The sequence below is a fragment of the Rhinatrema bivittatum genome, chromosome 3 (assembly GCF_901001135.1).
Source record: "Rhinatrema bivittatum chromosome 3, aRhiBiv1.1, whole genome shotgun sequence".
Taxonomy (NCBI): Eukaryota; Metazoa; Chordata; class Amphibia; order Gymnophiona; family Rhinatrematidae; genus Rhinatrema; species Rhinatrema bivittatum.
This window is the reverse complement of record NC_042617.1, coordinates 102,044,459-102,068,978: the sequence shown is the minus strand read 5'-3', so window position 1 is coordinate 102,068,978 and position 24,520 is coordinate 102,044,459. Positions and strand designations below refer to the sequence as shown.

Sequence of the window (24,520 nt, the reverse complement as noted above, 5' to 3'; positions counted from 1 at the left end):
TTGCAGAGTCCCTTGTGATTCAAAGCACAATTGAGCCTCGAGCTGCTGAGGTGGAGAATGCAACTGATGCATTGCTGTTCTTCCCTCCTGCCACTGAGCAGCTCCTTCTTGCCCAACCTAGCTCTGGCTCTCCTACAGTGATTCTGTGGGAAGGACCAGATTTTGGTGAGGCCATGGCCCCTGTGGCCCACCTCATTCCAATGTCTATATCCAGTTTTAGAGTTCTTGATTGCATCAATGACCTTATGATCAGGATACTAAAAGGGAATTTCAGAAATATCCACGACATTCAAAACTGTTATGATCAGACATTTCATAACAAACATAAAATGTATTTAGGGACACAAGTTTCCTCAGCCATTACTGGGGACATAGCCCTGTCTTCCTGTCAGTCTTCAATACTCTGCTAACATTACATCACTCTCCCCTCTCACCAAAATACTGCTGTAATGCAATCTGTGAATATTCAGACAACACTAGGCTTTATCTGCTGATTCTGTTTTGAGCTAATGGAGTATAGCTCCTGAAAGCTAATCAAGAAATGTTTTAAGTTAGTCCAATAAAAAAGTATTTTCTAATAAAGGTATGTTGACATTCATTTCTGCGCATTCAAGTGGACTAACATGGCAACCAGACCATACTACTTTATGACTTTATAAAATTCTTATAAGTTCTATATACCATACTTCCAACGATAAGACTGATCGGTGCTTCGCTTTTTCAATTTTAATCTTTTGCAGCTACATAAAAACGTCATTCATTTACAACTTGGCTGTTGACCCACTGTACCAAATTTATCCAGCATTAAAATGTCAATGTGACCTCTCATTCTAGCTCTTTGGTGAATCAAAGGAAACTTTAATCTAACCTTTCCTCAAGATCAGTCAGTGAACTTGGTATCACCTAACAAAGAAGGGATCTCTAAAATAGCCTAACTTCCTAACAACAGTTGCCTAACTTCCTGCAGCAGATGTAAGAGAGAATGAAAAGGAAGGGGCAATGCAAACTTGCACAGAGAGACCAAACTAACACATAATAGAAATCAGCAGTCATTTACTATATCCCATGCATCAAGTCAGGTATTTATTCTACTCCCCATTCTGCAAGGTCTTATTTTAAAAAAAAAAAAAATCCTGCTTCAGCAGTTTTTTTTTTATTTAAATGCATTCAGGATCTGTGTTGACTGCAAGGCAGGAAAAGGAACATTTTCCCAGGCACTGAAGAATTGATTCCATTACCAAGTCCCAGCTTTACGATGCATGAGACAACCGCATGCAGCACGGTCTTATCACAGTGGCTCCCAAACTTCTTCCCCCCTCCCCTCCCCCACAAGGTTCCCCTTGACGTACAACTAAATTTCTGCTGTACATAGCGTTGCAGAGTACTCTGTGAACATACTACTGACTTGGCCATACAAGATTGTTTCTGAAAACTGTGTTAAATTTTCACTCAGGAAGTGCCAAATACAATTATGCCTGAATGTTCTGTCAAGAACTTTCTATTAAAACAGATGCGACTAGCTCAGGTCATTGCCTTGTACACAGAGGCACACTTCACTGCTACCTCCCCCTCAGGGACTGCACCGCTTTGTGTCAGCACACACACCTCATATTGCACAGTCTCCTAAAACCTAAAATCCCGACGCTTCCTTAAATGAGTTATGCTATTTTGTTTTTTAAAACAAGGGCATGCCAAGATGACTCAAACATTTTTTTTTAAACTCCACTGTAACTTTTGACTTTAGATCAAACATCTGGCTGACAGGATTGTGTGGCTGATAGAAGGGTAATGGAGAAATGTAAAAAAAAAAAAAACCCATCACATGCAATCAAGCATAACCCAAAAACTTGCAATTACAAAAATAAAAAAAAAACAACCCAAAAAATGGCACTGAAAAACCTTTTGAATCATCAGCAAACTAAACATGGGATTCTCTATGGGGAACAGAAAGCAGTTTACATTTCCATACCAGAGAGCTCTGCTGATAATTGGAATATTTTATCCTACTTATACTTCAAAATGAGGCCAGCATATTTTCATCTGGCGGCTATGGATGTCAAGCCATGTCTTATGACTGCAGAGCCCTGCTGCTGTAATGTACCATAAAAAAGATCCTGCTAGCTGTCTGTCACAAAAAAACAGCTGCACAGAAACAGAACAAAATGAAGAACACTAGAAATAAAATGTTCTACATTATACACTTGGGGACACGTGGCTATTTCAACACACCGACAAATCTGAACGGTAAAAGATCGGTCTCTAAAAAAAAAAAATTACACAAGAAGGAATGACCTGTCAGATTAGGCGCTCAGCAATTCTTGGGCTTTCTGTACTGCTGATAAAATATCAGTACTAATTACATGACAAGGGGGGGTGGTCTCCAAATGTAAAATGTAGATTTGTGATCAGAATTAAAAGTCTGTGAAAAGGTGCCCCCTTGTTTCTTGTAGGACCGGAGGTAAATGTAACCTGTCATTCATCGTTCAGGTGGAGATTGACTGAAGCATATTTTAAGAATGCCTTTGGAAAAGAACATGAAATAATCACCGGTATAGTACATGGACTGTTGGACCTGTCAAATGTGATACACCAAAATGAAATTCTAATTTTACGATAAATTTTGTAACACTGCACATAAATTAAACGACAAATGTGTACACAAGTTCGAACAATTTCCAAAGCAAATTTATGTGCATAAATTTGCTTTGAAAATTATCCCAGCACAATTAGATAATAATAATTGGATTTATATTCCCCCGACACTTCAAAGTAAATTACATACATTTGGCATGCATTATTTTTAGAGAGAACTTGACTACATATATTTGAAAATCAAAATGTGTGTGCACAATTCCCCCCCCCCCCGACCAGGACCAGATTCTACCCCCTGGAATGCCTTTCCCCTATGCACAGAAAAGTTCACATATGCAATGTGTATGTTGCAATTTTACATGCACATCATTCGGTCAGTTTTCTGCAGGTAAAGCAGCAATATACTCGGAGCAGACTGTTTAAAACATTTCCCTAATTAAAAAAAGAGCAAGTCAAACTATTAAAGAAGCAATTTTCAAACAGCCCCCAAAGTCTGCAGGTATCATGTACCCAATTTTCAAAGAATAGATAAGTCTGTAGTTTGCCTTTGAACACCGTCCACGGGTGTAAAGGACCCCATGGGCTTTGCCCCTGCTTTCTCTGCGGGCAAACCTTTTGCTGGGGAAAAAGTGCACAGATTTGAAAATCCAGTGTACGCCAGTTGTTTTCCAAATCTTCCCGAAATGCGCCCACCCCCCCAACCCGGGGCTACCACCTTGCAATCCCGGCTGAAAGCGCAGGGGTTGAGCAGTTCCGTGCACACTTTAGGCCGGACTGAGTAAAGGCACATTTTCAGTGAGCCAATCTACCCTGGAATATAGTTTTGAAAACTGGCCTCCAAGGGGGGGTCTTTTCCTGCTCCCCATAGTGCTCGCAGGCCCTCAGGTACTTTTTGTACCCACGGACCTGTGAGCAACTTTTCAAGGGAAACCCCACCATGGAATTTCTCTTTCAAAGTTTGGGGGAAATTGCAATGACTTGTGTACCCACATACATCGCAGGTGCAAAGTACATGGGGTAAAAGTATGCCTGGGGATTTAAAAATGAAAATCCCTTTGTGTATTTTCCTATACCTGTCCCCAAGCCCCACTTTACGACACAAGTAAAAACATGCAGTCTCATATAGCACACATACCACCACCTGCATTTCATGGGGAGACCATCTTCAAATGCCATTTTTACATGGGAATACAAGTATTTACTAGCATATTACCAACTTTTGAAACTCACCCTGCTAATGTCTAAAGCTCGCAGTAGGGACCTCCTTTTTCTCAGGATCTGCCTTTGGCTGCAGATTCTAGGCCTTGCTGTAGAAATTGCAGAAGATGGCCCAAATACCTACTACCCTACTGCTGCCACCTCCTATCCCTTCTCTCTCCCCGCTACCTCTGCTCTGCAAATGATCACACTTGCTCTACTGTGTGGGGTGTGTCTTCTTCCCAGTTTACAGGAAAGCACCAAAACAGATGTGGTAGCTGGCATTGTGCTACTCCCAGAAGACGCACGGTGCAGTGCCAGCCACAGCACAATCACAGCCAAGAATGGAGAAGGCTGAATCAGGGGAGTGGATGGGAAGAAACGTGCAGTGAGCAGAACATTTGGGAGGGGAGATATTAGAGAGAGAGGCAAGATGGGAAGGGCAAGAAAAGGAATTAAATATGCAGGAGGAAAGAAAGAAAGATTAAAATAAAACACACACAAAAAGACAGCAACAAATTCTTTTTAAATTACCACATGAATCCTTATGGGTAGGTGACCATTTAGTGCCATATTGGGTGGGGAGTGGGAAAGGCTGAGCCAATCTTGGTTTTGTCCCAGAATAAGCACAAGAGGACCACAATTGAGGAAACCAGAACTACATCTCCATGTACACAACGAGCAAAACCAGAACTGACTCAACTTGTTCTCCTTATCATGGAGCTCTATGGTGAGCCTGCTTATATAAGGCATCAAGCTCTAACTTTCTAAATTATTTACAAGCTATCCAACAGGATGGAACAAATTAAGAAAACAAAATGCAGCTCATCACTAATTACCTCTTAAAAGGGGCACTTCCTTATCAAGAACCCAAGAAGAGACTCAGCAGGGAGACTAAAACAGAAATTGCCCTCCAAGTCATAACTACAAATAAAATGAAATCTTAGTGGATGTTGGGGAGGTACTCGTAATGGAGAAGGTTTTCATGGGTAATGATTCAGATGGACTGAATCAAATCACGGTGAACCTAGAAGATGTGGTAGGCCTGATTGACAAACTGAAGAGTAGTAAATCACCTGGTCCGGATGGTATACATCCCAGAGTTCTGAAGGAACTAAAAAATGAAATTTCAGACCTATTGGTAAAAATTTGTAACTTATCATTAAAATCATCCATTCTACCTGAAGACTGGAGGATAGCAAATGTAACCCCAATATTTAAAAAGGGCTCCAGGGGCGATCCGGGAAACTACAGACCGGTTAGCCTGACTTCAGTGCCAGGAAAAATAGTGGAAAGTGTTCTAAACATCAAAATCACAGAACATATAGAAAGACATGGTTTAGGGGGGCGCTCTAGCGCTGAGTCAAGATGGCTGCCTAAGCTCTCTGCTCCGTCCAGCCTCCTAACGAAAATCGCCGTGCAGAGCCTATTCACTGAATTTTTGATCTCTAATTGTATTTTTCCTTCTTCGTTGAGATGGCAGCGCCTAAATCGGGGAAAATAGAGGCGGCTTTTGCGGCCGGCTCAGGCACTAAACGAGCAAAGCAGGACCCGTTGTCGCCGGACAAGGCCCCAGCCGCGAAAACAATGGCGTCGGCCGAATTGGTATTAGTTGAGCTCAAGCAATTGAAGGATATGCTTCAGCTGAACATAGACGCTACAGCAGCGATTCGAGCAGATTTACTAACGGTAACTACTCAAATGGGATCCTTTCAGCTAAAGCTAGAAGACCTGGAATCGCAAACGTCTACTTTATTGCTTGCTACGGCGCCAATGCCACGCATAACAAAGGATATCGAGAAACTGCAGCAGGAGCTAGAAGACTTATCTAATCGAAATAGACACAGCAATGTTCGCATTCTGGGGATCCCAGAAGGAGCAGAAGGTACAGATATGATGGCTTTTCTTTACGGTTTTATCCCATCTATATTGAAGATTACCTTCGATCATCCGTTCGAAATCGAACATGCGCACCGGGTCCCATCTCGGCCTCTTCGCAACTCGCAGTACCCCAGGCCGATTATTTTCAAAACTTTGAGATTCCCTCAAGCCTTGACCATCCTTACTATGGCTCGTAGCAAAGCTCCTCTCACTTTCCAAGGCAAATCAATTTTATTTGTGCCAGATCTAGCTAAAGCCACAGCAGAGAGGCGTAAGGCCTTCCTTGCGATGCGACCCCGGCTTCAAGCATTAGGAGCAAAATATGGGGTGCTTTATCCTGCACAACTGAGGATCACCTTCAACAACCAAACGAAGCTATTCCATACCGTGGCAGAAGCGGAATCCTATCTCGCACAACAAGATGAAATATCTGGCATGGTAACTTGAATGGATGTTAGACAATATGCTTTGGCGTAATCCATCAACGAGACCCATTGGAACTGGATTGGGGATTTTTTTTTTTCTCTTCCCCAGCTTTTCCCTTGGCGATTATGTTCATCATTAGTGCGATTCTTCTCCGAGCTGAATCGGTAGCTGCTTTTCTACTTTTGTTTTTTCTAATGATACCTTTTGTTTTATTATCACTTAACGACGGCAGACCTATATGAGACGCATCATATAGATCCTCTCCATTGGTTTAGAGTTTCTGTTTTTCTTTTTGTACATATATTGTGAAAGGACGGACTTTTGTTAATGACCAACAAAAACCGAATGAAGAGAACAAAAGAAGTCCGGACATATGTAGGCGAGGAATGCCTCGCCTTTGATCTATTTAGGTTTTTTTTTTGGAAGGGGAAATGTTAGGCCCCTTTTTATATTCATATGACTCTTCTTATTACCTATTAAGCTATGGCTCTGTACTGGCGGATCTAGTAATACCGCATCGACCTGACTGGCAGCGGAGGGCGAGGAGCCACTTGTCCATCTAGAGGTCCATCACTGTTAATTTTTCAGGTTTGCAGTGACTTACTGTCTGGCTCACTTTTCAGGCCTTCTACTACTTCTTAAAGTATGTTTTTTTTTCCTGTGCCTGGAGGCCTCTATCCTCACAGGTTTTCTTATTTTTTTCTGTTTTTCACTGTTCTTTTTTTGCTCATAAGGCTCATCTCCCTATCTTTTGGACAATACACTGGCAGGAAGAAATATTGGCAACCATACGACGATCCTTATCTATGGCGTCTAAGATTTCAACATTTACTATAGCGTCACTGAACGTCAATGGCTTCACGCATCAGATAAAAAGGAAAAAAATTCTCACATATCTGCAATCGCTCCATGCTGATATTGCTCTCTTACAAGAGACTCATCTAACGTCTGTGGAGTCCGCTAAATTGAAGCAACAGTGGGTAGGCCAGGTCTTTTATAGTCAGGCTACCAAGAAAAAACGGGGAACGGCTATTCTGCTTCATAAAAATTTAGGGGCCCAGGTTCTCCACCAAGCGGCAAACCCTGATGGACGTTGGAATATTATACAATTATTGTTACAGAATGAACGCTACACCTTTCTAAACCTTTATGCGCCCAACCAAGATGACCCGGCCTTCTTTCAATCGGTTTTTGCACAGATCTTACTTATGGATTCAGCACAATATATCATTGGCGGTGATTTTAATCAACCTATGGATATCATCTTAGATAAACGGTCCACAGCTAAACCTATTTTGTCAAAATCCACACAAACCTTGCGACATCTAGCACAGGTCTATGGTCTTTCTGACCCTTGGAGAACTCTCAACCCTACTGCCATTGATTATACTTTTTATTCTTTTCCTCACGCATCCTATTCGAGGATAGATTTTTTTTTGATCTCACATACTTTGATATCTAAAATTAGGTCATCCAAAATACATCCGATTTTAATATCTGACCATGCGGCAACCACTTTTACCTGTGAGTTCCAGACGCCAATTCAAATCGATCGACAATGGCGCTTTAACCAGTCTTTACTCTCAGACTCAACGTTTCTGTCTACTCTTACTACTAAAATCGAAGAATTTTTTCAATTCAATGACTCCCCTGATGTACCAACCCCCACTGTGTGGGCTGCTTTTAAGGCTACTGTAAGAGGTGAAATCATTAGCTACTCCATTCATCAGAACAGATCCAGAAGGGCTCATCTTCAGCGGCTGCTCAAGGAAGTGGAACAGCTGGAACAGTCGCATATTCAAAGTCCTACACCTCAAACTTTGCATCCACTGTTAAAAGCCCGCTTTCACTACAATCAGGCCTTAAGTGATCAAGTCGAACTTCATTTGTTTCAAAACAAGGCTAGATACTACGCTGAAAACAATAAATGTGGTCATCTTCTGTCCTCACTATTGAAGAAAAAGCTGGATAAAAAGAAGATAGTAAAGATTCAATCTTCTACGAATCAAACACTGACTTCGGACGTAGATATCTTGCAAACTTTCCGCGACTTCTATGCAACACTTTATCAAAGCGAATCTTCTCCGTCAGAAACACAAATACAAGATTTTCTACATACCTTGCCTCATTTTACGTTGACAGACACTCAGAGGGCTCAACTCGATGCTCCCATTCAAGTAACAGAAATCACTGCGGCTATCTCCTCATTGCAGTCCGGTAAAGCCCCGGGCCCGGATGGCTTTACCTCTGATTTCTTTAAGGCATTCCAAGGGTCTTTATGTTCTCATTTACAGTCTTACTTTGTCTCTCTTTTAAGCAATCCACAAATGTCCTCTGCCTTCACTGAAGCATGTGTGGTAGTTCTTCCAAAGCCAGGAAGAGATGATTCTCTCCCCTCCAACTATCGCCCAATATCTCTTCTCAATACTGATTATAAAATATTCGCTAAAATATTAGCTACCAGGTTATCCCATCTCATGCCGCTGCTGGTCCATCCAGATCAATCTGGCTTCATCAAAGGTCGATTAATCACCAACAATTCGCGCCTATTTTTGCATATGAGTCATTTACAATTTCATGATTCTGAGCCGTCCGTTGCCATATCTCTTGATGCGGAAAAGGCCTTCGACCGCGTCGAGTGGCCTTTTCTCTTTCAAGTACTACAATGGTATGGATTTGGGCCTTCCTTTTTATCATGGATAAAACATATTTATCATTTCCCCTCTGCTTACCTTTACATCAACAATCAGAAATCCACCTGTTTTCCACTTTATAGGGGTACGAGACAAGGATGCCCCTTATCTCCCCTGCTTTTCAACCTGGCTTTGGAACCTCTGCTAACGGCAATTCGTGCCAACTCTAATATAACTGGGATAACGATAGGAACAGACGCATTTAAGCTTTCTGCATATGCTGATGATGTCTTGCTATTTCTTACACAACCTTCGTCTTCCTTAAATGCTCTCTTTGCTCTCATTTCTCAGTATTCTTTGATTTCTGGTTATAAGATTAATTGGCATAAGACCGAGCTCCTCCCTCTCAATCATAAGGGTGCAATTTTAGATCTTTCCCATTACCAAATTCAGAAAATGACTAAAGGCCTCAAATATCTGGGAATATACTTTTATACGGATCCTAGCGACACTATTACTTATTGCGAATCATCGATTTTGCAACAACTTAGGAATGCTACTCTTAAATGGTCTCCTTTACACTTGACTTGGTGGGAGAGACTGGAAACTATTAAAATGGTATTAGCTCCAAAAGTCACATATATTTTGGCCATGATTCCTATTTTTTTTTCTGCTGATTTTTATTCCCATGTCGATAGACTATTGACGTCATTTTTATGGAACCATAAAACTCCACGCATAGCTTTGCGTAAATTGAAAGCTAGTAAGCAGTGTGGTGGTGTGAATTTCCCAGATTTCTACCGATACCATCAAGCTTTCATTTTACAAGCTGGTTCTTTTTATTTTTCTCATTTTATTCCGACTGAAACCCCTCCGAGATGGCTTAGTGTAGAATCCGCTTTTCTCTCCCCACTTCCCATGCACATATTTCCGGGTGTATCACTGACTTCGCGTATCGCCTCTCACCCCATCCTACGTTCCCTTCATAAAGCATTTGGAGAGCTGGAACGCCTCCGTCCTCCCCAAACGTTTTCTTGGAAATCTTCGAAATTTGGGCCCCTTTGGGGAAACTCCCTACTTCGTATTAATAATCATCCTATATATTGGCCAATCTGGAGCAAAGTGGCTATATGGTCCTTGATAGATGTTTTTGATAATAATACCTTTTGTTCCTTCTCAGAGTTGCAAGATCGATATTCGCTCCCTCACTCCCAATTCTATTTTTGGCTCCAACTCAGACATGTCCTTCTCTCTACCAAAGGGAAGGTTGTGTTCCCAGACAAGTCCCCTTATTTACTGGATATTTATTTGGAATTTAGTCCAAAAGGACATCTGGCTTCATGGATATATAAACTATTTACTCGTTTGTCTTACAAAGCCTCCCAATCGTCTCTCTCTATCCTATGGGCTGAGGAAATGTCAATTCCCATTTCCTCCGAATGTTGGACTTATGTATGGAATGTTGTGACGCGCATATCTTTATCCTCTAGCCTTACCCAGTCCATGTTCTTCATCCTACACAGAGCATTATGGACACCCTGGAAATTACACAGGGCAGGCGTCCTTGTATCTCATAATTGTTGGTCCTGTACAGGTCCTAATGCCACATTGCAACATATGCTCTTTTCTTGCCCTTATACGTTTAAATTTTGGACCCAAGTTTGGCACATCGTGACTGAAATGTTTCAGTTTCAGAATTCTCTATCTTACTCCATTACTATTTTAAAGGGAGCTCATCCTGATATAACCCTTTCTGGCCCCCATTGCAAGCTACTTGATTTTCTCCTCACAGTTGCGCAGCACAACATTCTTTCTCATTGGAAAAGAAGTGATTTGCTTTCGGAACACCTTTGGTGGAATTCGGTATGTTTGTATGTGAAATATGAGAAAGCTATGGCCATAAAGTTTAGGAGACTAGCTGCTTGGTCGCAGGTATGGAAGCCATTAGACGTCTATTTGACAACTCATTCCTAATTCCAATACTTTTACCAGTGCCCATTTTTTCTTCTTGTCAGTTATCTGATATGGATATTGACACTTGGTGAGTTTTTTACCTTACCACATCACAGCCTGCCTATTCTTCTCTTCTTTCTCTTCTACCTCTTTTTTTTTTCTTTTTTCTTTTCTGTCTCTATTTTCTTCTTCTCTTTTTTCTGTTGATGGTCGCAAAATGTGTACTGGTGGCTTTGTTTAATATTTGAACACACGTTTGTTCGTTCTTTTTTTTTTATACACATTTGTAATGGACGTATCTTTGTTTTTCCTTGTACTTTGTATTGTATTATTGCACAGTATATATCCACAATACGCGGGTATGTTATTCTTACTTTATACTTAACTGTTTGGTTTTCCTTTGTATCGTTTGACTATACAAAATTCTAATAAAAGATTACAACATAAAAAAAAAAAAAAAAAGAAAGACATGGTTTAATGGAACAAAGTCAGCATGGCTTTACCCAGGGCAAGTCTTGCCTCACAAATCTGCTTCACTTTTTTGAAGGAGTTAATAAACATGTGGATAAAGGTGAACCGGTAGATATAGTATACTTGGATTTTCAGAAGGCGTTTGACAAAGTTCCTCATGAGAGGCTTCTAGGAAAAGTAAAAAGTCATGGGATAGGTGGCGATGTCCTTTCGTGGATTGCAAACTGGCTAAAAGACAGGAAACAGAGAGTAGGATTAAATGGGCAATTTTCTCAGTGGAAGGGAGTGGACAGTGGAGTGCCTCAGGGATCTGTATTGGGACCCTTACTTTTCAATATATTTATAAATGATCTGGAAAGAAATAAGACGAGTGAGATAATCAAATTTGCAGATGACACAAAATTGTTCAGAGTAGTTAAATCACAAGCAGATTGCGATAAATTGCAGGAAGACCTTGTGAGACTGGAAAATTGGGAATCCAAATGGCAGATGAAATTTAATGTGGATAAGTGCAAGGTGATGCATATAGGGAAAAATAACCCATGCTATAATTACACAATGTTGGGTTCCATATTAGGTGCTACAACCGAAGAAAGAGATCTAGGTGTCATAGTGGATAACACATTGAAATCGTCGGTACAGTGTGCTGCGGCAGTCAAAAAAGCAAACAATGTTGGGAATTATCAGAAAGGGAATGGTGAACAAAATAGAAAATGTCATAATGCCTCTGTATCGCTCCATGGTGAGACCGCACCTTGAATACTGTGTACAATTCTGGTCGCCGTATCTCAAAAAAAGATATAATTGCAATGGAAAAGGTACAGAGAAGGGCTACCAAAATGATAAGGGGAATGGAACAGCTCCCCTATGAGGAAAGACTAAAGAGGTAAGGACTTTTCAGCTTGGAGAAGAGACGACTGAGGGGGGATATGATAGAGGTGTTTAAAATCATGAGAGGTCTAGAACGGGTAGATGTGAATCGGTTATTTACTCTTTCGGATAGTAGAAAGACTAGGGGGCACTCCATGAAGTTAGCATGGGGCACATTTAAAACTAATCGGAGAAAGTTCTTTTTTACTCAACGCACAATTAAACTCTGGAATTTGTTGCCAGAGGACGTGGTTAGTGCAGTTAATATAGCTGTGTTTAAAAAAGGATTGGATAAGTTCTTGGAGGAGAAGTCCATTACCTGCTATTAAGTTCACTTAGAGAATAGCCACTGCCATTAGCAATGGTTACATGGAATAGACTTAGTTTTTGTGTACTTGCCAGGTTCTTATGGCCTGGATTGGCCACTGTTGGAAACAGGATGCTGGGCTTGATGGACCCTTGGTCTGACCCAGTATGGCATTTTCTTATGTTCTTAATAGGTGGTGGCAGACACAGAAATTCATTTGACATCACAGAACTGGCTTTTGCACTATAGAGTTGAGTGGGCAATGCTGCATGAAAAATTTGAGATTCCAAGAGCCGTGGAGGAGTAGAAGGCTTGGTCTTGCAAGACTGGATCAGAAGTGGGGGAGCTGGTGGAGGAATCCCGAACCCTGCCTCACCTGGAGGGAGCACTTTTTGGACATCTTTAATCCCCGGAACAACTTTAGACCCCAGGCTTCGGGACCTACAGGGAGGCAACCCCGGTGACGTCAGCAGGAGAGCGCCAGCTGCTATAAAACGGCAGCTGGCAGAAAAGAACTTCGGGAGCTGGTGGAGGAGTCCCGAACCCTGCCTCACCTGGAGGGAGTGCTTTTTGGACATCTTTAATCCCCGGAACAACTTTAGACCCCAGGCTTCGGGACCTAGAGGGAGGCGACCCTGGTGGCGTCAGCAGGAAAGCGTCAGCTGCTATAAAATAGGCAGCTGGCGGCGCACCGCCGCCGCCCTGCCTAAGCTGCGTGCTCTGTAAGGGTCGCGCAGCTTGGTCCGGCTTAGGCCGGCGAAGGCGGGAAGGTGGCCCCTCTTGCTTGTCTTCTGGATTAAATCTTGTAGACTCTCCACCTCAACTAAATTGATGTTAGACGCTACAGAAGTGTGAGTAAATCCTGTTCCTTCTTTCTTATCATTATGCCGCACACTAAACACAAAGGGAAGGTTAGGCAGAAAGCCTCAATCCCTGCAAAACTTACTCCCATACAAACAAGGATAACAGGTTATTACCCACATTCAGAGACTCTGACTCCAGAGAGCCTGGGTGCAGTTGTGGGTGAGGAGCAAGCACCCACTCTGCCAGGCGATGTTAGTCTTAGTCTCGGAGCCCCAATGACTCCAACCCCTCCCAGGTGTATTGCAAGTTCCAGTGATCCAGGCTCATCCATTATACAGACTGCGTTTCCTGAGACGAGTCCGTTTGAGAAGGTTCCTGGTGTAAAAGAGGCAATACATGAAGAAATGGGTGGAAGGGATCCCATTTGTCATCTAGTGGAGCAAAGAGTTGGAAGGAAATCAGGGGAAACCGAAGAAAGATCTGAGAGCCTTGGAAGAAAGGAGCCCTCCTCTCCTATGGGGGAAAATGCTAGTCAAGAACTTGTGGGATCATTAACTCTTTCTTCTACTCCTAATGATAAACTGGACAGTCCTAAACAAATATCTATGGAAATGTTGTGGCAGACTATGACCTCCTTGCAAAATGATATCGTAAATTTAAATACTAGTATTAAAGAAATGCAGCTAGCTTTGTTAAGCATAAATCCCTTAGTATCTAGCAACGAAGTAACACTGAAGAAAGTAGAACAAGATGTAAAAAATAAAAAATGTGCAGAGTAGTATAAATAAAGGGTGAAGTTGTGACATCTAGAAAGGTGGAACGTTTAGAGAATTCTGCTCGTTATTTAAACTTGAGAGTACTTAATTTTCCCAGATGTAAACTTATATCACCCAAGGAGCAGTTGAAAAACTATTTCACTGAAATACTGTTATAATCACCAGATAATCATCCTATGATTACCAGTGCCTTTTTTCTAGGGGTTGGTAGTCAAGGATTAGATAATAATCAGGAGAATCAAGAAACAACTCTAAATGTTACTGAATTGCTGGAAAAATCGTATAGTGAACAGAGAGGGGAGAGGTACCCTTATGGTGAAATTGTCTCTATCTTCTGATAGAGACAAAATTTTAAAGCTTTTTATGAATCATAGGTCCTCCCTCTATCTTGGGCAAAAGGTTTGGTTTTATCCTGACGTTTCAAAAGAGACGCAACTCAGGAGAAAAAGGTTTATTGTATTGGCAAACTTAGCTAGAACATTTGATATTCAGGTTATCATCAGGTTTCCATGTAAGTGCATTATGAGAGTGAAGGGAGTTAAATATATATATTATGAACCAGAACATTTAGAAAAGTTCTTAGAAGAGCACAGAACTCATAAAGAGGAGGGAGGAGCCCCTAACCAAGAATAAATATTGGGATGTCATAATAATCTGAACTTCTGTATTTATGTAAGGCTTTCTTTGAACGCCTTTTTTTCTTTTCTTTTAGTATTCTTGCTTAGTTGAGCTCCCTTTGATGGTTTAGTAATTGGTAAACAGGTGAAGATGTTTATGGTTAAGAGTGATATGATATTAATTGATATTATTTTGTGAAAACTGTTTTCCTTACAAAATTCTCAAAGTTGTTTTTTTTTTTTGAGAATTATATACCTGTATTATTTAATATTTGATGTTTAAAGTCATAAATAAATAAATAAAAGAAGTGGACTGGTCAGCAGATCTGGAACATTTAACTCTTTCTAGAGGAGGCAGCAGAATACATTGAGGAGGCCCACTTTGGACAGTATGGAGACACTCTGTGTGTCAACTACATTGACTGAAAAAGTATAAAATGGATCACAGCTGTAATCAGGGTTCGATGGTGCATCGAGAAATTGCATCTATGCATCGGGTATGTCGATACACTACGAGTTGGGCGCTTCGATATTACTTTGATGGGCCATGCGTCAGATACACTAAGCACTGGGTGCTTCAATGCTTCGTGCATAGGGAATGTCGATGAATTATGTCATGGTGCACCATGTATCGGTATTTGAATCGATGCATCACGGGTTGAAAAGCTAGGATTTTTCTGTGCTGTCGATGTCAACACTCCGTGCATCAACAATGCTGATGCATCTCAATGCTTGTGCTTCTTAGATGCAGGTGGAGGCTCTTCTGAATGGCACCACTTCAATGTCAATGCATGCTGGGCTTTATTACTTGACCCTGCGGTTTTTTTGAATGGATGGGAGAGTTTTGGAGAAGCTACTGCTCGACTTCCATCTTCATGAGGCAGTGGATTCTGCACTCTGGATTTACTGCAGTTTCTTTGGGCTTGATATAGGCCTTCTATTTTTGCTGATTTTGAGCATTGAGATAAAGGGGACATCCAACCACAGGCCTGGCACTTAGCTTGATCATAGGTGGGCCTTAGGCAATGGTAACAGAGCTCATGTCCATCACTGATGGACATTATCTGGCTGCATAGCAACTTTTGAAACTACTAAGTTCTTTCTTTCCTGACACTGTCAGCTTGTGTAAGATGTTGTCGAACCTTCTGCTCTCAGGAGGCTAAACATTTTTTTCATTAACTTTACCAGTGTGTATGTGAAAAGTGCTGTTGGAGTTCCTGCTGAGGCAGCAAAGCAAGAGGAAAATAAGGCTGAGATAGAAAAAAGGAAAAATGTATACAGAAAGAATGAGTGCACATCTGGGCTCTCGAGGAAACACCCGTGCAGGAGTTCCTGCACATGTTCACTAGAGCTCAAAGCACTACTAGCTTGGAGTTTGTCTGGTTTATCATGGTTAATTCAGCCTGCTTATAGATGGAAAAAGCACTTAATGTACTCTCAAGATATGCAATAATGCTCACAAACTAATCTGCACAAAGTTACACCGTTACTATGGAACATACTCAAGACAGTAACAACCCTATCTATGAAAGCGCAACACTACAAATATTAAACCAAGCCCTAAATATCAATAAACCTCTTATTAGGGAAACAGAACAAGCCAGGCTGCTATAGATCCCTACAGAGAAACTACAAGTTAGCAGAAAATCCTTACCTCGGTCACACATGCAGACCCTCAAATATAAAGTGACCATAAAGTTCATGTTTTTGTTTTCCCAACTGTTTCACTGCCGAGTATGGCTTCTTGCTTTTTTATGCATTTCTATTTATACATGCCTCATATACAACAAAAATCAAGAAATATATTATAAAACTATATTAATAAACAGAATAAATGTTTTAAAATAGTTGATAAACAGGATAAAATCAAATAATGAAAAACTCACAAAAAATTACAAATTCCCCAATCAAATATTCCAAAACAGCAGACATCACATAATATCCAATAATTAAAATGGCAGTCAATCGAGAAAAAGAAAAACTTAAAAGGGCCACCTTTACTTACCCTCTCCAGCAACTCTCCTACTCCTTTCCTTTGCAGGCCAGTAGCACACACCAGAAGTAGCAGTGGCTGCTGAAGCTCTGTCCTCACGGCCCTCTTCCTTAGGGCCTAGACCAGGCTGCTTTCCTCAACAACCTTGGAGGGGTGGGAAGAGCTTAACGTCACTACACCACTGGTTGTCTTCTGCTACCTTCAAGGTTGGAATTTATCCATGCCAGTCACACTGCTTCTCACTCCTGAGGAGGTAAAGGAATTGGACCAACATCACCATCTGTGCTCTGTGGCTCAAGGCAAGCTGCTACCTGAAACAAGGAATGATGTGGCACCTCCCCCTAACCTCAAGGTCAATACGTAACATGACCAGTCTTTCTCTTACACACACACAGGTTTTTCACTCCCATACTCTCTCCCAAACACATTCACACTATCAGAGCCTCTCCCGCTTCTGGGCCTCTTTGCTGCAAGGTCTCTTCTCTGGCCGCCACAGGATGAGTTCAGCAGTGGCCCTGCAGCAGGGCTTTCTTCTTGGGCTGCCTCACCCACCCAGGCCCGCTCATGGATAAAAACATAAGAACATAAGAAATTGCCATGCTGGGTTAGACCAAGGGTCCATCAAGCCTAGTATCCTGTTTCCAACAGAGGCCAAACCAGCCACAAGAACCTGGCAAGTACCCAAACACCAAGAAGATCCCATGTTACTGATGCCAGCAATAGCAGTGGCTATTCCCTAAGTAAACTGGATTAATAGCAGTTAATGGACTTCTCCTCCAAGAACTTATCCAAACATTTTTTGAAACCAGCTACACTAACCACATCCTCAGGCAACAAATTACAGAGCTTAATTGTGCGTTGAGTGAAAAAGAATTTTCTCCCATTAGTCTTAAATGTGCTACTTGCTAACTTCATGGAATGCCCCCTAGTACTTCTATAATTTGAAAGTGTAAATAACCGATTCACATCTACTCGTTCAAGACCTCTCATGATCTTAAAGACCTCCATCATATCCCCCTTAAGCTGTCTCTTCTCCAAGCTGAACAACCCTAACCTCTTCAGTCTTTCCTCATAGGGAAGCTGTTCCATCCCCTTTATCATTTTGGTTGCCCTTCTCTGTACCTTCTCCATCGCAACTATATCTTTTTTGAGATGCGGCAACCAGAACTGTACACAGTATTCAAGGTGCGGACTCACCATGGAGCGATACAGGCATTAAGACATTTTCTGATTTATTAACCATTCCCTTCCTAATAATTCCTAACATTCTGTTTGCTTTTTTGATTGCTGCAGCACACTGAGCCGACGATTTTAAAGTATTATCCACTATGATGCCTAAATCTTTTTCCTGGGTGGTAGCTCCTAATATGCCAGGCAGAGGAAGATTTTTGAAATGGTGGTGAACGGCTGCCGGGCCATGACACACCACATCACGGTACTTTGCAACACACACTGCTGATCTAAAAGGTACTTAAATCTATTTCTTAGTCTAACATGATCCTCCTTGCTTTGGTTATAGGGGTAGGATTTACACAGTGCAACTAAATCCACCTCAGTTAATCTTTTAAAGGGAAAATGGCCTAATTAGATAACTTTTCAGCATGTGCTACCCTTGTATCCCATTTATAACTTCAGTGGTCCTTTTTGGCTTAAGTATTCACATGGTCCATCTGTGTACACATTATCCCCCAAACCATTCAAGCTACAGCAACCATATTTTAAATATAGGTATATCTATAAAAAATAAAAAAGCTAGAAAGCAAAATAATGTTTCCCATTGAGCTTATGGATCTTGTCCAGAAGAAAGAAAAAAGTGTGCTACTAAGAATTGCTTAGCAATTCTTTTCTTACTTATTTGTACATTTAATAGCCACAAGATACAAAAGATAACATAAAAATATAGAAATAAAAAATCAGAAGGCGGCCAAGAAAGGTAATTTGATATGAACAAACAGCAGTCCCAATATTGTGGCTGGTCATGGAAGATTCAAGCTAGGGACAATATTGCAGGTTATATGCAAGGAACAGATCATAAACACTTTCTCAGCGTGTAGCAGGATTATTTGCCTCTAGCACAATCCAGTCAAACAACAAGCTACAGACTGCCCCTGACAAAATCGGTGTACTCGCTCATTTTCAAGCAAAACAAGTCAACGCATCCTACAGAGATCGTGACCCTCAGTCTCAACTCCGGCAAGACCAGGCAAAAAGAGAATTCCAATTAAAGTGTTAAACTTCAGAGTATCGCCAGCCTGTCAACTGAAACGTGTACACTACCTGACAAATGAGCAATGAGAGTTTGCATGGCAGGGTCAGACACCTCCGGCACTCACATCTTTTTCCTTCTCAATTTATCAGCACTTCCTACTACCTGACTGATAACAGGCCTCCAAAACAGGACATTACTGCTTAAAAAGTGCTGATCTGCTAAAGTTAAATGCACCAAAAAACGAGGCTGCATCTTTTTGTGCCTTTCAAGTTGTCACACTTACACACTAGCTTAACTAGATTTTGCTAGTGTCAGGTATGTCAAAAAATAACCTGGATCAGAAAATTAGAAGTAGTGTTCATTTTCCCCTCACATATTTTCAAAAATCAGCTCTAGTAAATATTCTGGAATCCGAATCCTGTTTTCCTTAAAGGATTTGTGAAGGTAAAAGAATACAAGTCATCCAGGATTGTCCTGCAGCAGCTGGGCCCAGCAAATTAAGTAGATGTGACATCTGCAAGGTATCACGTACTCATTTTAAAAAACTGGAAGTGGAGGAAGCTAGGGTCTCAGCCTGTGTATTTTACTTACATTGAAGCATAATTCACTGAAGGCCATCAAGATGGCTTTTCTGTCTCAGACACCCCAAGGAATCCTAGTCAATGTACATAGGGTGGAAAAATAAAATTTAGAAAATCTTGGGCTTCAGTCAAAAATTTTTGGAGCTAGGGAAAATGTTCTACCTTAGGATGTTTTGGAATTTGTTGCTTTTTTTTTTTTTTTTTGTGAGGGGGAAAAAGGGAAGTTTGTTGCTATTTGATTTTTTTTTTTTTTTTTTTTGCAATTCCCTCCCCTCCTTTCCAGTTTCTTTTATTCTGTGCAAGCCCAGACCTGCTGCATGTCCCTCAAACCTTAGCCACTTGGGATTTACTTTCTATATTCCAAATGTTCCCATATGGGAAATGCTTGTATCTGACTGTAATCTGCTTTGAAGTGTCCAAAAAAAGTGGAATATAAATAAATACAATTCTTTACCGAGTATGCTTGGGTGCCTTGAATTGCTTACTGGTAAAAACGGTAACCAAAACTGTTACAGAATTTAGGGACATGTGGGGCAAACTACGGACAGAGATAAGAGTAAGGAAGGGAGATGGTCAGAGATCCAGGTAGGGTCTGTGGCGATGCAGTAGACACAAGCAACTATTTGAGTCAAGCGGTACTTATCTGCAGGCAACCACCAAGTCATGCACCTTGTTGTATACACTAGTGATTCTCAACCAGTGTGTTGCCACGCATCGGCAGGTGTGTCGCGTGCTAACCGCAGCCAGCGTGGCCAAATACCCGAAGACCGGTGCTGCTGGCCGCCACCAGAGACCAGGCCGGCAAGGCTGAAAATGAGCTGTTCAAGCTGGGGGCCGGGGGTGCAGTGTGCATGTGAGACAGGGAGAGTGCTTTTGTGCATGGGGGGGGGGGGGGGGGGGGAAGAGAGAGATAGAGAGAGAGAGAGAGAGACTCTGGGGAGGGCCTCACTGTATGCAACTATTTCTCTCTCTACAAGAGGGGCCATCTAATAAGTTGAGGTGAGGTGTTGCTGGTGGTTTAGGGGCCAGTTTTGCATGTAAAGTGAGATGTATGAAAAGCACAATACACCTTGGTGAAGATTTGACATCATTTGGAATGAGGAAAGTCTCACAAAGATGGAATTTTGTACTATGTTATCTCACCCTAGCTTGATGGTATCCTGTTATATATTCCATCAAGCTAGTGTGAGAAAACAGAAACTTCTGCATTTCTGTTAGAACCTTATTACCATGCTTGTATCTGACAGAGATCTAGCTGCTAGCTAATTGAAATTTCTTCACTTTCCTTTAGCATACTGGCAAAAAAGGTCAGGTATTGACATCCAATGCAGAGGGTAGAAGGCTGCCAACTTCTGTCCAAGGATGCATCCCATTCAGCCCCAAAACTGGGGGCAAATTCTTTTTTGTGAATGAACTGCTTTCTACTACATTTCTCTATCTATTCTTGCCAAAGATTTGTGGGCCCTTCTCCATCCCTTCTTCAGTGAAATCTGCACAAGTGTTTATTGCTTCTGTTTTTTCCTTTACTTCCTCCACACATCCCTCTTTTCATCTCACAGACTTACAGAGACCCCACCTTCTGCATGTCCTCCATTCACTGACATACCTGAAAAAGTCTCTTTACCATGCTTAACTGCCTTTGCTTATTTCCTCAGCTTTTGCTGTGCTTTCCCTGCTATCCTATTAACTTGACCAGCAACTTTCAAGTCACCTAATATGATTACTCCTAGATCTCTTTCCTATATATCAGCTGTCAGCTCTTGTCTGCCTAACTGATTAGATGCTGATAGATATTTTGCAGCCTAGGCACATGATTTTATACTTTTGCTACTTAAGCACAGTTTCCAAGCCCTCAATCATTCTGCCACTTTTCCAAGTCATTTTTCACCCTAATAAAAATTCAGAAAAAAAATTAATCCCAGCACTGAGATATCCCACTGGTCATTTTACTTTCATCAAAATGGACTCCACTGACCAACACACCCTGAGTTCAGTTTATGAAGTTCTTTCTCACCTAGTTAACAGCTTTCTGACCTACTGCCAGGTTGACTAGTTTGCTTTTGCTTTCCATTCTTTTATGTGCAAGAGAGTCAAAAGCTTTGCTGAATTCCAGATAGGGAGGTACAGTGGGATGTTAACTCATCCAGTACTTTTATCTCACTGAAGAATTCAATCAAGTCTGCCAGACAGGATCTTCCTTTTGTGAACCCACATTGCCTCGTTCCTATCATCTACTTGTTTCATGGTAATGCACCCCCATCTCTCTCTCCCTTTAGTAGCATTTCCATAGGTTTGCCCACCATGCAGTTAAGATCAATGGGTCTATAGTTGACTGCCATCTCTTTGTTCTCATGCTAGCAGAACAGGACTATATTCACTCTCCTCCAGTACCTCAGAATCTCTTCCAAGTACAAGCACAAGCAGAGCAGAGCTGAGAGGGGTGCAGACAGCAGTTCAAGCCCTCACTATAACACTTCAAAACAGGAGTGGGAAAAATCCATGGCACCTGGTCATGCAGGCAATGAAAATCCCACTCCTGGCACCTGCAGGGGCAACCAGACGAGATAGTGCTGCTGTTGGAGTGGAGGGAAGGGGAGAGATATTTCAGCAGGGCCGAAGCCCAGGGGGAAGAGGGGAGATGTTCATGCAGCTAGGGAGGAGGAGGCAATCTTTGTTAACAGAGATAGAGATGTTGGCTAGTTAGGTGGACAGTGAGGGGCTGCAAATGGGAAGTAAAGAAGAACCCCCCCCCCAAATATTTTCCCTGCCCTAAAAACAGTATAAAAATGAGCTTATTAAGCCAAACCCCCAAACATTTAAAAAATAGTCAAGAAAAATAAAAACTGACAATTATGACTGCCAATTAACTTTTTCAAATATTCTTCCATCTCTAACTTCCACTATTCAAAGTATAAGCTTTAGACATGCACTACTAGGCTTGTGTGCTGCTATATATACTCAGTTACTAAAAACCCATCAGGCCGATGTTTACAAGATTGTATCCATATACACAGAAGAAACGTGTTTCTTTTTGGGTTTTTTTTTTTTAAACATTCATCTGCATGTCCAGACTAGAAAAAGGGCATACTTTTGTAAACAGTCCGTAGGAAAGTACGCACCTATCATGACACCAAACCTACCCACACACAATCACACCTGCTAATTCGTCTGTACAGTTTTCCCAGGAAAATTTACATGCATACTTTTGAAAAGAAAAGAGTATGCACAGAAGTGCAAACCCCTGCCCCGGCTCACTGCGGATAAGCTTATGTGCATACAAGTACATGTGTACATAGGGCAGGGAATTTTGTAGTATGCCATTTCTGTGGGGAAAGCACCGTTTTACCTACGGAAACAGTTTTGAAAAATAACCCTTAAAATGAGTTACCCTTTTCCTGTCTACAAACCAGCTAGTTTCATTTTTTCAAAGGGGGATGGCGGTCATTCTTTGGATGAAAGTTCCATAAAGACCGCAAAGCCAACTTTCAACAGATACAGCTACAGCAGGTGAGCAGTAGTCATGATTCAAACATAGGCAGTGACTCCCAGATTGCTCGATCCCTTTTCCTCCAGAACCTCTCAATAACAGGACATCTTCCTTTATATAAAGCCCCAGTTGAGGGGGGAAAGTGTAGCATGGGCAGGGCTACTCTCTGGCTCAGTTTTGAGGCCTACATCCCTTTTGCTCTACAGCCGAATGAAGCTCATTCAGCCGCTTGCTTCAATCTGTCTGGCACACCTCTTCTCCCCGCCCCCCCCTCCCTCCAAGTCAGCAATTTTCAAAAGCTTGCGTCGTCTTAAAACTATGTGGGCACTTTTTAACCTGTGCAGCTCGTGCAAATTTGAAAGAGAAAGTACTCATTACTTCTCTTTGAGAATGAGCAAGTGCCGAGCATGTAAAATGTTTGACCTGATGTCGATCCCTATATAGCCTGGTGCAGCAGGAAAGATATCAGTAGTCTCTTTGACCAAGCTGAAGGATACAGCTTCTCCTGAAACTTGGCAAAAGAATATTGTAAACGATATTTAAATAAATAAATGAATATTCATACATCAGATCCCTAATGGAACACATACAATACAGCTTTTCTGGGCCAAATTTGCATTAGGGTGTCCATACCCCCTGGATCCCCATTCTCTTCTTTGACTAAAGGAGTATTTTGCCTTGGCATTCTTGTGTACTGCCATTAGATCCCACTGGGGGCACTATTTGGTTGAAGGCCTCCTCTACCAGCTCCCATTCTCCTGGATCCAATCTTTGGTGGCTTAAGAAACATGCTTTCGTGTTGACTGTTCTGGCTATATATGTGACCGATAAAATGAGCATAGAAATATCTGCTGGCTGTATGAGGTGTTATGCTTCTCTGTCACTTGAAAACTTGTCATTCCTCCCTGGCTGTTGACATATGCCACTGCTGATGCATTGTCTGAAATACTCTCATGGCCTTGGCCCTTGAGCATTAGTAAGAAGCTTTCTAGTGCTAGTCTGATTACTCTGGTTTCTAGATGATTCACTGAGAACATTTCTTCTCTGCTTGACCAGCATCTCTGTACCACTTTTCCTTCGCAATGTGTTCACCATCCTGACCTGCTTGCATATGTGATCAGTCACCCATTCTGGTGATTCCAGACTGACTCCTCTTGAAAGGTTGGCGTCATCTAGCCAACTATACCACAGCTCTGTCTGGCCTGTTTTGTCACAGACAATCTCCTGTTGAATTTTTGGCTTTGTGGTGACCATCTAAATAATTGGCTCTGCTGTAAGGGTGTAGATGGGCTCTTGCCCAGGTTACCACCTTATGCCTAGGAGCCAGAAATACATGTAGGCTGTCAGGGAGGCTGAAACTAGCATGCCTCTTATTTGAGCTTACAATTTGAGGATTCTCTTATCTGGTAGGGATACTTTCCTTATCCTCGTGTTGAACTGGACTCTCAGGTGGGACAGCTGCCACATGGTTCTAAATGGCTAAGCTCTCCAGTGTTGAGTATAACTCTGTTGGTTTCCCATCCTGCACAGAGTCTGCTCTTATCAACCAATCGTCCAGGAATGGGTGTACCCTTATTCTCTCTCTGCATAAGGCAGCTGCTACAGCTACCACTAATTTCGAAAATGTCTTGGGGACTGTTGCAAGGCCAAACGGTAGTGCTTTGAACTGGACATGGTTCCCAAATATTGCAAAATGCAAATATTGCTGAAGTTGTTTCTTTAT

General features: G+C 41.7%; 1 protein-coding gene across 3 annotated transcripts in view; it reads right to left on the bottom strand.

Annotated features, from left to right (window-relative positions):
* The window catches only part of BTBD3 (BTB domain containing 3), a 64,340-nt gene that overhangs the window by 30,989 nt on the left and 8,831 nt on the right, over nucleotides 1-24,520 (bottom strand). The window contains exon 4 of one of the 3 annotated variants that reach the window (XM_029593546.1): nucleotides 16,533-16,765. The exons of the other annotated variants lie outside the window; for them this stretch is intronic. The gene's annotated coding sequence lies outside the window, so the exon portion shown is untranslated. The remainder of the gene's footprint in view (nucleotides 1-16,532; nucleotides 16,766-24,520) is intronic. 3 annotated transcript variants of the gene reach the window in all.